General features: G+C 35.8%; 1 long non-coding RNA gene across 1 annotated transcript; it reads left to right on the forward strand.

Moving 5' to 3' along the window:
- The first annotated feature begins 273 nt into the window (after positions 1 to 273).
- LOC113329424 lies at positions 274 to 8,416 on the forward strand. The gene is made up of 2 exons (XR_003349875.1): positions 274 to 855; positions 8,085 to 8,416. It is a non-coding gene; the product is annotated as an uncharacterized LOC113329424 (long non-coding RNA).
- The last annotated feature ends 6,721 nt before the right edge of the window (positions 8,417 to 15,137 follow it).

Here is a 15,137-nt window from a genome sequence, read left to right on the forward strand (position 1 = left end):
AAGGGTACTTTAACACATTTCTAGAAAACGGGGACACTTTTTTAGTGTAAAGTGAAGTGTAGGAATACTTTATCAAAAAGCCCAATACTCATTGGTGCCATCTTGCTTGCTGCCGGTGTAGCAGGAAAGTACTCAGCAATTTGACACTAAAGTGGACGATTCCTATCTCTAGGTTATTGATCTACGCTATGTTTTATATTATCTTATTACTTTATTGATAGTGTATTTTTGCTACTTTATTTACCAGGTTAATATGTCATATTTGCAGTGTAAGTACCTTCACTTCTTCGAAGTGGAGGATATAATCAGTTCTGTTGCTTTTGTCCAGGAGATGGTTCGACCCACTATATTGAGCGGTTCAGAGGTAAGTTAGGTTGATTGGATGTTCTCACTCTCCCTACAACATTATGTGTAGTGAGGTAAGTTAGGTAATTTATTACCAAAGACACCATCAGATGTCTGCTTTACTTAACAGTTTGTGGATTTTCAGTTTACACTGAGCTCTATCAATAATTGGTTTTGATATTTCTTAACTCTAAATTCTTAAAAGCACTCTACATTTAGTTACATTTGTAGGAACATTGACAGAATCGTACTCCATGTGCTTGCTTAAACATAGGTTTGGTGGTTGAGAAAGCTGACTCCGAAGTTTATAAAGTAGCAGGAACAAATTAAGGATATAAAGTTCTAGCAGTGCAACCTCAAACTATTGTACTATGGAGATCATCGATAGGTGCTGATTCTTTCCTAGAGGAAACAACGTCGACCAAACTTTCACTATGCCTAGCTAGGTGTTGTAGATCCATGAACTTGCCTTACAGATGTAACAGCTATGCTCAGTTCAACTTGGATGAGGTAAAACAAACGGACAATAAGCTTGCTGCTCATTCAATTTGTACCGTTCTATAGTAGTTTGTTGGTAGAAACCATTTTATAAACCTTGCGTTTTTAGGGGCCACCCGAAAGGATTTAGGGGCCATCAATTTATACCCAGCCAAAGACTCTAGTTAAGGGGTACCCTATATGATATTGAAGTTACATAAATGCCCTTCTTGTAACACTGTATAAAAACCAAATCAAAAACAATTCTACTCATTTCAACTCTTCTACTTCCAGTTTCCTATTATCTTCCGATTGTGGAAGAAAAAAAAAAATTCCACTCCAAAGTCAAATGGCCCCAATTAGGTAAGAATCTACCATTTTTGGTGTTTATTTCGTTTTAATTCGACGAATCGAGAAAAAAAAATTCTAGGGTTTTCGGTTATTTATCCAGATTCGGGCGATATTCATGCTCATTTACTTCCGAATGTAGTCGTGTTCTTCATTTCTCAAGAACATCGACAGTATTCGGGAGAACGATTTGATGGTTATCTGCCGAATATTGGTGGCCATATCTTCCTAGATACAAACTGATAATAATCGGTAGTTTAATGAATTTTTTGGCTACCGAATATATTTAAGTAGACACACAGTATTCGGAAGAACACTCACTACCGAATATATATATTGAAAAAATCTCAAAATTTCTGATATAGGAAAAATCCCATTTTGGGGCCAGTATTTATTCGGAAGACAATATAATGTTTTATACCTTCGATTATTTCAATTTCAAAATTTGAAAAATATAAGTTTTTCCCAAATTCTGATTTTTGGGCCATCGTACATTCGGGACTTTACAAAACAATTATCCTCCGAATATAGCAAGTTCAAAACAAACCACGCCATGGCTCTAGGTGGTTTCAAGGGCCAATATAGAATGTTAGACAGCCCATATTCGGACGTTTTGGTAACTAATTATACTTCCGATTATTTCAATTTCAAAATTTGAAAAGTATAAGTTTTTCCCAAATTCTGATTTTTGGGCCATCGTACATTCGGGACTTTACAAAACAATTATCCTCTGAATATAGCAAGTTCAAAACAAACCACGCCATGGCTCTAGGTGGTTCCAAGGGCCAATATATAATGTTAGACAGCCCTTATTCGGACGTTTTGGTAACTAATTATACTTCCAATTATTTCAATTTCAAAATTTGAAAAGTATAAGTTTTTCCCAAATTCTGATTTTTGGGCCATCGTACATTCGGGACTTTACAAAAAAATTATCCTCTGAATATTGCAAGTTCAAAACAAACCACGTCATGGCTCTAGGTGGTTCCAAGGGCCAATATAGAATCTTAGACAGCCCATATTCGGAAGTTTGGGTAACTAATTATACTTCCGATTATTTCAATTTCAAAATTTGGAAAGTATAAGTTTTTCCCAAATTCTGATTTTTGGGCCATCGTACATTCGGGACTTTACAAAAAAATTATCCTCCGAATATTGCAAGTTCAAAACAAACCACGCCATGGCTCTAGGTGGTTCCAAGGGCCAATATAGAATGTTAGATAGCCCATATTCGGAAGTTTGGGTAACTAATTATACTTCAGATTATTTCAATTTCAAAATTTGAAAAGTATAAGTTTTTCCCAAATTCTGATTTTTGGGCCATCGTACATTCGGGACTTTACAAAAAAATTATCCTCCGAATAATATAGTCGTGTTTAGGCACAGAAGCCACGCCACAATAAAGAACAGCAGGACGATCGTATATTTTGGATTAACGTTTCATTGGGTCCTTTTGTTGGTAAGTACAAGAAGCCACGCCGCAATTATGAACCATCCCATGTTTTCTCAAGGGTGCACCATATTATAAAATTGTGCACCGAGTACAACTGTATTCTTGCTAGGCACAGAGACGACAGGTTTGCGGCACAAGATGCTTATTCCAAGTGGAGAGGAGAGTCGTTTCTACATTTCGAAGCCGCGTTGATTGTTGCATCTCGGACTGGGAAAAAAGAATAACATGTGATGTTTGAGTGTTGTAAATTCAAATTTTTAATATTAATCGGCGGTTTGATAAAATATGGAATTCCCGAATATGATTAATCGTATTGAAGTGTTATAATACTGTTGTTCCGATTACATAGTTTCAAAAAAAATTATAGTCGTGCCTCGAAAAAAACGATCAAACATCGTCATCATCCGAGGGGATCAATTCGAGTAACTCAGTGGGAAAGTTGTTGTCCATAACACGATCCCAATCAACCATGTTGGACTCATATTGTTTAACCCAATCCTTGCAATGGTTCATCGGGAAGTAATCGTGCCACTTACTCAACGGAGGTAACGGACAATCTTTCTTTACTCTTAAACCGATAAAATGCATTTCATTCACAAATGCCATTACGATTCTTCTATCTTTAACCGACTCGTCGCAAGCCGTTCTTGTGGGTGAAAACGTCATGCTAAGTCCATACATAGGAGGAACAAAGAAATGTACCACGCAATTCAAAACGTCCGCTAGGAGATATCCAAATTTAGGCATTGTCATCCAATACTTGGATCCGATTGTCTTCAATCCCTTTCGACACTTCACACGCGCAACTAAGTCTTTGAACTCTTGTTCTTTGTCGTATCTATCTCCTCGCCTCATCATCTCCATATAAAAACCCTTGTCCTTCACTAGTTATACCGCCATCTTATTTCTTAAATATTGGCATTGGGTGACATCTTCGATATCCGCCTCTCTAAAGTAACCCATTTGTTCCGTAGCAACGTGAAACCCACAATTTCCATCCCCATCAACCTCGTCGGTCGACAAAACAAATGGAATGATAAGTGGAGGGAGTTGTTCCAAATACTCTTTGTATATTGTATATGTGGATCGATTTGGTCTTCCAATAAGATCTCTAGGGAAACGAAGAGTACCTTTGTCCTCTTTTATAGTAAGAATTTCCATTGGTTGGGTTTGTTGCGAGGCGTTCATTTTCTCAACAACTTCTTCGACAACATTGGGTTGACTTACTTGAGAAGTATCTGTAGAGATTTTTGGCCTTACTTGTCGGGTGGTTGGTCCACTTTGATCATTTCTTGGACGACCTGTTTTCTTAGGTTCCGGCTCATCTTCAAATTCGGCTTCCGAACGCTCGTGCCTAGACAATATTCTTTTATTAGACAAATACTCCTTCAACTATTTTCTTTGGATGGTCCTCGACACTTCGGTGTTCGGCCTACCAGTGTTCTTTTGCTTAATAGGTTCATCAACCTCCCTTAAACAAGGGTGAAGGTCTTCCTCCAAATTATGCATCAATATTTGCTTTTTGGTGCCGTTTGATGTAGCGTAACGCTCGGCTATTTGTGCACACAATTCCGACTCGAAGAAAGACGGAGCATCAACTACCGGGGTGTTCGGAGTGAAATTTAATTGCTTCCAAAATGGGTGAATATCATCAATGTCAATCACTTCAACATACCTACCCAACTTATGACGACATGGGAGTCCAATACCTATCATATCCTTGCAAACACAAACCGTATTCTCGTCATCATAAGTTTTATATAACTTCAATTGTTTCATCATGCGATTTATTGCCCATCTTGAAACTTTATGAACAACTCCCCTTAGAAGCAATTTTTCCTTAATATGTTCCATCGGGAATTGGTGTACACTAAATTGCATACATTTCCTAATCTTTACGAGATCACGATTGCTGAATTCATGGATTGCTTCTTGGATCGACACAACTCCATTTTGACTACCAATTAGTATTTTCTTTAGTCTACCATGAGACCCCTCCGCAATGCTTGTCGCCTCGTTCTTGAAGTTACGATATTCATATGTCCATGCAAACACAAACCTCTCCTTAATCGTTAACCATTGTTTTTTACAATACTCAACCGGTTTTGGGTAGTCCGTCCCGTATTCATCCTCAAATTTCTTCAAGTTACATTCGTAAATTTCCTCGGTCATCGACCAAACGATTTTGTCCCATGCTTTCATGAACATTTTCCAAATTATTCCATCCTCCTTCCACTTTTCTTCAAATAACCTATCCTCTTCCTTTGACCTCTTGGTACCCTTCCTTGGTCTTTTAGCTTGGAAATGATGATGGCAATTGGTTTTGAGATTGCATTGAATGTGCCACGTACATTGCAAGTTTTGGGCTTCCGGAAACACTACTGCTATTGCATGCATTAAGGCTTGATCGTTATCCGTTACAATAACCCTTGGAAAATTATCACCGTTATAAATGGACCTCAACGTCTCCAACATCCAAATGAAACTCACATTGTTCTCATGATCCATTAAACCCCAGGCAATCGTAAACGTGTTTTTGTCCGAAGTATGGCAAGCAATGTTCAACAACGGAATGTTATACTTGTTTGTCTTATAAGTAGCATCTATCAACAAAATTTGATGAAAGCATTGAGCCAATTGGATCATTTCGGGATGTGCCAAGAAAATATGAACCACTATACCATCCTTTTCTTCCCTTCTCAAGGTGTAGCCGTGTAACTCCGCTAACCACTCTGATTGTTGCATGACCGTTCTACCATCCCAATCAGTCCTTTTGATCGTAGCTAGGGCCGACTTAATTGTAGACAAAGAAGACAAGTTGTCGGGATCGTCCGACTTTATCTTACTTAAGATCGCACTCGCTTTTTGGATCCGCATAGACCTCACCGTCTGCATTTGATGTGGTTTTAACTTGGCAACCATTACATGTCCAATTAAATCCAACGGATCATCATGGTTGTGACAACCGTTATCAACTTTATACATTTTATACTCTTTACCTTTAATACCATCGGGCTTATAGAAGACAATCTTAAATGGGCATCCTATCTTCTTGGTATTTCTTCGGTATTTCCTATTCGTCTTCCGTATGTACTTACTATTCTTTCCCTCGTGACTCTTTCGCGTCCCACCTCGCTCACAAATCATTTCAAATCGAGTGTCACTAACATGATTATTTTGAACTACCACGCACATGTTAGCTTTTGCCTTGTTCATAAGCCATTCATTTGCCTCCTTCTTACTTCCAAATGTCTAAACGTGCATAAAACAAAACAAATCTAATAAGCATAACCATTTAACATATAAATTTTGCAAAAAAAAAAGTAGTTATGAGTATACCAAATCGTTTGCATAGTATAGGGAAGTGTCGGGCCTCAAATAGAAGTCATCAACAAACTCTTCAACGGCCTGCATATGAAAGCAACAAATTATTATACAGTAATCGGAGGTTATAAAATAAGTCAAACTTCCGAATATTCTATATTTGGAATTCTATCGGTTATCCAAAACACCCGATTTATGCAAATGAATGTACACAGTTTACTGAGTGAAAAAAATGATATAATCGGAGGTTATTAAATAAGTCTTCCGAATACTTTATATTCGGAATTCTATCGGTTACCCAAAACACCCGATTTATGCAAATGAATGTACACAGTTTACTGAGTGAAAAAAATGATATACTCGGAGGTTATAAAATAAGTCAAACTTCCGAATATTCTATATTCGGAATTCTATCGGTTACCCAAAACACCCGATTTATGCAAATGAATGTACACAGTTTACTGAGTGAAAAAAATGATATAATCAGAGGTTATTAAATAAGTCAAACTTCCAAATACTTTATATTCGGAATCCTATCGGTTACCCAAAACACCCGATTTATGCAAATGAATGTACACAGTTTACTGAGTGCAAAAAATGATATAATCGAAAGCTAAAATATATAGTAAACCAGCCGAATATAAATAACCGGGAGATAACTTTAATCGATAAACATCCGATTTTCAAGTTTTCGGAAATTTTATTCGGCAGTCAAATAATGTTAAACTATTACCGATTGTAAAGGATAAGAATACTGAGTTTTGAAATTTTCTGAGGAATTCGTTTTTGGGGCCATTCGGGGGTAAATAACTCTACATAACTACTGAATGTTGATATTTTTGGAAAACCAGTTTGGGGTTTTTCTCATATTCGGCAGTAAACTAGTATCTTGGAACTACCGAATATACATATTTGGTACTCAGTGTGTTATATTTGTAAGTTTAATCTATAAATTATCTACTGAATTTGGGTAGTTCATGGCATTCAATGCATGCAATAATCGGTTTTTCTTGTTTACAAAAGCACACAAACCATGGAAATCGAGTATTTTAGTTTCTTAACACAATACCTGTGTTTTACATGCATCGTTAGCTTCAATATCATGCGATTATCCATTTTCTTCCATGAAAGGGTCGTCTAGGTTTTCCTCTCCACAAAAGTTTGGATCATTCAACATATACCCCAAATCGTCTTCTCTAAACGGTCGTGAACCCTCAACATTTTGTTCTTCGTCATGATTCTCACCTTCTTCTTCATATCTATCCATTTTTGTAGTGAAAAAAATGGTTTTTCCCTTTTTTCCTTCAACCTCTTCTCTATAACTCTAATAACTCACAAATGCAAAATAAATGAAAAAATGAAACAAAAATCATTCTAATACTGCACCGACCACAATCGGAAGTCTGGGAAATATTTTGGCTTCCGATTGAAATCGGAGGATAACAATGTTATCATATCCTCTGAATATATAAGGATAATTTCGCCATTACGAATTACGCGAGATAAAGACTGGCTACATTTTCCCTTTGGGTGACCTTTTTTGTTTTATTGTTGGCCCCTAAATCTTTTTGAGTGTCCCCTAAAAACTCCAGGACATGTTTGTGCTTTTATCCTCATTACTCTAGGAAAAGTGTTCCTTTTGACTTTATAGAGAGAATCTACTAGAATAATTTGTCTATGTATTGAAGACAACTACCAAATTGTATTGGCTTTTCATTTGCCATATCATTAACATGCCCTCTCAAATATGTACACACTGCATTGAAATTAAAAAATTTGCATGCTCTCTCTGGACATTAATTTACCCATATGTATTGGATATTCTCTTGCTTACCCAAATTTTGGAAATGGCATGATACAGATATATTTGGTTGTAATTTCATTATCCTTTCGCTTCTACATACACACATCAACAGTTCAATGCAGGGGAGAGTGATTGGAGTTTGACATCCTTACGAGATGAGGTTTTTGTTTGTAAGGTTGTCGACTACCGGAGTTACGATTTATGCGACTCAAATCCACACTTGAATTAATACCGAAGAGAAAAGAAATATAAGCTTTATAGGATAGCTGAAATACAATTATGTTTTTGTTGCATTCTTTTTAATTCATTTGACGCAGGGTATTGTTGTTTCAGGTGAATGAAGTCTATACTTGATGTACCATCTGAATTCTTTTAGGAAAGATGTAAGATCATATTTTAATGAAATGGTGAGTTTCTTCGGCGACCACTACTATGGCATCAAAAAAAATTCTCAATGTATTCGCACCTGAACACTTAACAGATAAGTTCCGTACAAGTTTTGTCAATCGAATCCTATGTAAGTTTAGAATAATGGTTTTGATTTGTGGTTTGATCAAGTTTAGATGTGGTTTGATCTGATTTGAATGTATAACTTACTATTGCCATTATGTGTACCTGTAAATCTTTAGACGTCAGATGTATGGCTATTTGGGAACAACTTACCATTACCACTTCTATCCCTATCAAAATTTAAGCCTAATTTGAATCTTCAGCAGTTTCAGCTGTCCTTATTTTCCCAAACCTCCTTACTTAAAGATCAATATTGGAGGAGCAAGGGTTTTAAAAAAAACGAAGCTATATTCTCTTTACAATTAGAAAATATGTTGATACATACGACCGCTTGGAATTAGTGATGTCCAAGGAATGTTTGATGTCCTCTTTTATTTTATTTTCTGTTAGACAACAAATTTGGGTCACTAAAGTAAATTAAGGGTACCACTGAAACTCTACGTCACGGTTCAAATGCCATGTTCTATGAGATTTCAACTAAAATCAAACTCCAAGGCACTTCCCCGGATATGAACTTAGTTTGGATGTAGAATTTTAAGGGTGGGACTCATGGGTCCAGGGAATTTGGTAGAATTACGTTTTCCTCGGTATATTTGGTTGTCCAAATCCCTGGAATCACGTTTCCATGAGAATTACTTTTCCAACAAATCCTTCATATCGAGTCCGATCTTCCCCTTAAGATTTGCTGGGAAATTTCTCAAGGGATTTATGGATCCATTTTTTTAAACTCTAATTCCCATATACATGCAATTTTACGGTTCTAAGATAATGTCAAACACTATATATGAACTTTAAAACAAGATAATTTTATGAATCATAAGAATTTTTAACTGAGTTACCAAACACACGAGGGATCATCATGAATCCTAAAATTTGTAATCCCATCGGATGAAAAATCCTCGAAATTGCGAATTCTGCAAACAAACCCACCATTAGAAAATTCAAAATATGTCATTCACATAAAAAGAACAAGAACAATAAGCCATGATCCCAGTACATCAAACATGACCAACCAATCTCAGTCGATAGCCTGTGCCGTTTCGGCAATACAAACCTGAGGATAAGAAAAACAAGAAGCCAGACGTGGTGCGACAGCAAAGCACTCCAAAATATAACAGTGTGAAATAGCCCGCGTCGGTGCGGCACGGGTCATTCCCTAATGTTTTATAAGTCAGTTGAGAATACCACATTTCCACATATAATGTTCCACCGTATGTCCTATGATTTTAATCTTGAAAATACGATATGTTGACTCGTAACTACCAAAAGAAAAAAGAAGAAATTTTGACTCTTAAAATTCTAGTAGTGATAAATGTAGAGTAATGCACTTCCACTTATAGAGCTTCACTAATTGAGGGTATTAATATATCACTTTTAGTTATACAATTCACGTAGTATCACATTTTCCCTTGAAAACTATTACGATAATTTTGAGAGTATCGTACTTCCACTTACAGATTTCTATGTATTAAAATTATAAAGTCCCATGTACTTTGATAATCTTGAAAAGATCCTATTACCACTTATAGAATTCCATATATTATGAAATTCTTGAAAGCATCGTTGTAATAATGTTATAAATATAGTCTCGAGAGTATCGCTTTAATAATATTGTGAATATCGTCTTGAGACTATCTCTGCATTAATGTTGTGAATGTCGCTTCCTCCTATGGGTTAGCTCCATGTGGTACGATATTTCGATTCATATTGTGATGGTCCTGCTTGCTATATAAAGAAGTAAAGCCTTTTATAATGATGAGTCGCTCTTCCATGGAAAATATGATGGCTTCTTTCTATCTATATTAGGGCTCGATTAAGCTTGTAGTTTTCTAAGATCTTCATTCTTTTATGTCTACACCACGAGGCCTCATAAGGTAAAATGTATTGAAGTCAATTCGAAGCTCGGCTGATTTGATTGCTTTTTTCCTAAGGCAACTGCAGTTCCACCATGCCCGTCTATGGAGCAGCTAGTTGAAATAAGATGTACATAAAAAAAATCCCCTAGAATTTTTTTACTTAAAAAATCAAATCCACAAATTCCTTTTCCTTTACCAGTAAACAAACTTTCTTAAAAACTCTCCCAAAACTAATTTTTTATTTTAGGATATTTTTATAATACACATTCCCACATTGTCAATGACTTTTTATTATTATTTTTAGTAGGACTTAGGGTTTTGAAGTTCATTTATAGAAACACAGAGTGGTGATAGACTCATAGATAGATCTCTACCGAGAGATCCACCGACTCTCATAGATTCAGGGGCCCCACCACCGAGGAAATTAACAAAGGGCAACGTTTTGGTGATGGTCCCATTATATTTGTGAGACTTGGTGGATTCTTGTTAGAAATCCATCGATGAGTTTAGTGTTATTATAGAAAGACCCTAACTTTTTACCGAGCAACGATATACACATCGAAAATTTGTCCCGAGATGATAGGGCATCTGATGGAAAAAAAAAAGCCTCTTAGCATTGTTGGGATTCGTAAAGGTAAAAGTGGATCCCATTGTTCTTTGTGTTGGGGGATGAAGTTCAGGATTTGCTTTTTGGTCAACCTAGCATTTTCTTTTTTTACCGTATAGTTAGGTTTTACTAATTATTAATAAGCGTTATTTTTTCGGGTGAAATTTGTTTATAAGATTTTATTTAGAAAGACTCCTAAAAAAATCGTATACGAACATAGTAGATGCCCATATCATATACAATATGAACCAACAATTATGAGTAAAAAATTTATGTTTTCATTGCAGGAAAAATGCCTTCCTTGTGAGTGGTGTCAAAAGATACCTCATCTAAAATGTCGAAACAAATCAGGTACCAGAATTACACTTATGCTTCTTAATAAGGTTTTTTCTATTTCCCACCCCTATTTTTCCTATTTCCCATCCATCTTAATTCCTATCCCTAATTATCCTAAGTATCACCTATATAAAATTTCACAATTCCTAAATACCATCTCTTGACTTTTTTATTTACACCCAATAATAAAATTACCTTATAACTAAATTAAAAAAAAAAACCTAAATAACAAATCAAGTTTCCATCTCCACCTCCACCACCGACCATTACCTCTTACAAGTTACAACAATCAAAATTATAACGACTTGTAGTCATCCGGTTTATGCCGACTAGTATTGGCGGTAAAAACTGAAGGTGATTGTCGTCTAAAATGAAAGATATATAGATTAATGAATATAGAGAAGGAGAAAATTTGGTGTGTAATGTAAGCTTAAGCTAGATATTGAAAATGGCGAACAAGGGGAACTAGGCCATCATATTACTTCAAATTAGGTGGAGCATATGACTGACTTTTATTATTTATGCCGCACCAATTGCATCATGCAAAAAAATTTTGTCAAGTAGAAATTGGAAGCATGTTTACGTCCAGTTAGACTGTACGCACGTATGCCAAGGAATGATGAGTTAGTGGAATTGATTCTTTACTTTTGATTGGAGACATTGATCGTCATTCATTTGGAGAATTTTCTTTTGCTATTCTCCACTGATAACTCTGAAATTGACTAATGCTACTATTTTTTTGCATTGATTTGAAGTAAAACCTATATATTGTCTACAATGCTATTAACGGTGTGATAATTAATTGAAGTCTAACTTAGAGTTTCTAGCTCTTTTGTTTTTTAGAGTTCCTACCTTGATTGTTTATGGTTTTGTTTAATGAAAAAAAGGATTAATGAAGAAGAAGGCTAATAAAAATGGTAATAGTCATCATTATAATCAATTTGACTTTTATAGGTGGTACGTAGGAAAAATCAAAATTTAAAAGTGAGTAGATTTTAGAAATTGTGAAGAGGATGGAAAATAGGAAAAATGGGGATAGGAAATATGGAAAACTCTTAATAATTACTAGAAGGTTTTAGTTTGGTATCGGCAACATATTAGCTTCACCGAGGTGATCACTAATTACAAGGGGCGGGCACTGGCACATTGGCACCTCACACACATAGGGAGGGGCATGAGTTCGGGGCACACATTTCGCAACAATATCAGAAACACATATGGGCATCTAGCAGCTGTTAAAGTAGGTAAGACTGTAAAATGGCTAATGCGCTTAGTTCATCTTTCCTTTTCTCATATTGAGTACGAGATCACATAAAATGATATCAGAAGTTCTCAACTAAAAAGTTTTGGATAAAATGGGATCAAACTCAAAAACAACTCTCATCGCAACAATTATAATCACAAAACAACAGTTTTACTAGTTCAACCAATACTTTAGATATTGGTTAGTCCTTGTCATGATGCGGGCTGAAACCCAAAACTCGCTTGGAACAAAACACATACGAAATTAAGAGATCAAACCTTGAACAAAATTTAGAGATTAAAATTTAAAATGATGGAAATGTGGTAGGAAGCGAGACATTTTCAATGTTACCTAGTTGTAACAGCTTTACCAAGCAGTATTTATTCTCTCTGGCAGTCAGGGATATGTCAGAGAGTCTTGCAACAGTTTGCAAACAGCTTAATACATGAATGTTTAAAAAGTGTTTCGATAAATTCTTACACTAGGAATATACTTCAAGACTTTCTGACATGACAGTAAGAATAACATCAATAGTAACGAGAATGATGCATGCCTTCAAACCCCTTGTAAATAGCATCTCTTCTTGCTAATATTTCTTTATACCGAACTACTACAATTTATAAGGTTTTCATTCTTCCAATAATAATGTTTATTCTAAGTGAGTTTTGGGTTTCATCATGCCTTTGCATCAAATATTCCTAAGATTTATTGGTTAGGTGAGTACTTTTTTGAGTCTGGGTTCCATTTTATTGAGAGCTTTTGAGTCGAGATCCCGTACTCAATATCAATTCGATACGAACCCGTGGTGTTAAATCACCAAGTTGGTGGAGAACTATTATAAGAAATCAATGAAAATAGGGCTCATCAAGGTCGAGAAGAAACCAACCACAACCAGCCAAATGGTGGAAACGATAAACATTTTATCCTGTGAAAACGATCTTTTTTTGATGGATGCAAGAAGTAAGGTGTGGAAGAAGTGCAATGCCACGCTTTTCCGGTATCTCGAGTAGTGCATTATTGTGCCTTTTCATATTTTAATTACTTAAGTATACAAGTGCTGCACTATGTCCTGTGATGTTTTACTTCAGGTGGACTCGCCCAGCAGTGTTTCCTGTGATGTTTTATTTTAATATCCATATCCCGCAAACATCAATGTTTCATCGTCTATTTTTTTTGAGATCGGTCAATAAAAGAATTTATTGAAAAAAAACATTTAAAAGAAATACCTTAACCTAGTGATTACAATCGAATAAAAAGGGGAGCCGAAGGGTCAACATTCCATCATCTATTGTCAAGGCTTCCTCGTCAACATACTTTCTTATTTATTCTTACTTTTCAGAGTTTGTAAGGGAGCTCGTTAATTTGAATTATTTTCTACTCCCTATCAATTGTGTACTAAATACATTTTTGTCTTGCAAATATTTACCAGATAGTTTTAGGCTGTAATGACCACTGAGTAATAAATTGATAATTTCATGTCTATCTATTTTTTATGTTTAGAAATTCCTAAGTGCTCGGAATGATTTTTTGTGTGTAAAGGCAATAATATGAAATATTCTCAACTCAAAGACACTGCCAACACTTCTATCGGAAAAAAAAGACACTGCCAACACTCGTCATAACCATTATCAACAACAGTTACTAATTCAACGGTCAAGGGACTGGTTAGTCCTTGTGATGTTGGCGTTAGTTTCATTGTGCACCTTACCATGGTTATGATAGTCAATCAGTTGTCAACCGTGCATAATTAAAAAAAAAAGGATTCTAAGCTAGTAGACAGCAACAACCTTCGTTGCATTAGCCATTCCGATTGTAAAAATAGCTTTGCTGGTTTCAGAAGGACCTTGCTACAGCTGGGACAATGGAAGTTTGTCCAGTTTTGGGACATGACGTGGCACAATCTAAATGGTAGAGAGAAAAATGACTCTAGCATCGAGATTGGTAATGCCGTGAAGAGAGGAATGATCAAAGGCATGGATTTGTTGTCCCAGGATTGGCCATGTTAGTTATCGTAGTTGTGGAGTTTTCCGTTTCAGAGGCATCACTCTACCAACTAATTTATTATTCTGCATCTGAAGTCTGATTCATGTCGGAACGTGGTGCAACAAGTAACTGATTGCTCCTTTCGGTAAATTCTATGACTCAGTCAACTTAGGTCAAATATGGGACAACTTATCCAGACCCTTAATTATTTCCATCTTCCCCCGATTACTAATCCCAATATTTGAGTCATTGCCCGATTACTAATCCCAGTACTTGAGTCATTCCCTATTCACCATTAAGATTGTGACGTCTTTTCCATTGATATCAAATCTGACATGACTTTGTTGTTTGAGAAAGTACTGGTCATCATTAAATTTACCAACTCGGTACTGTTATTTTGTCTTATGTTTAAACTGAAGTAATCATTCTCTCTCTCATAATTGAAAAGTATTCGTGCAACAATAAACCACTGACTGGTGCTCAATAAATTCCTTGAAACTCCGGTACCAAACTTCAACGTTACTATAGAGAAGAGAATAACTGATTTGTTGGTGGTATCCCTGGAACCCACGAAGTATTTTCTACACGTGGGGCGTAACAATGTTTGTGGGAACATCATGACCTCGCTAAGGCATTAAACAAAAATTCTAACTGAAAAGGCGAGTCAAGCGGGCTTATGAAGCACGCATACTGATGCTGATACGGGGATTTCTCAATTTTGAAAAAATGGGGATACAGAATATGCTGGGATACGTATATTAATTAAAAAATATTTAATTTACTAATAGTGAAAAGAATCACATAAAATAAGAAAAGTTCTTAAATACTACGTGGAATATTAAAAAAATAAA

The sequence above is a fragment of the Papaver somniferum genome, unplaced genomic scaffold (assembly GCF_003573695.1).
Source record: "Papaver somniferum cultivar HN1 unplaced genomic scaffold, ASM357369v1 unplaced-scaffold_117, whole genome shotgun sequence".
Taxonomy (NCBI): domain Eukaryota; kingdom Viridiplantae; phylum Streptophyta; class Magnoliopsida; order Ranunculales; family Papaveraceae; genus Papaver; species Papaver somniferum.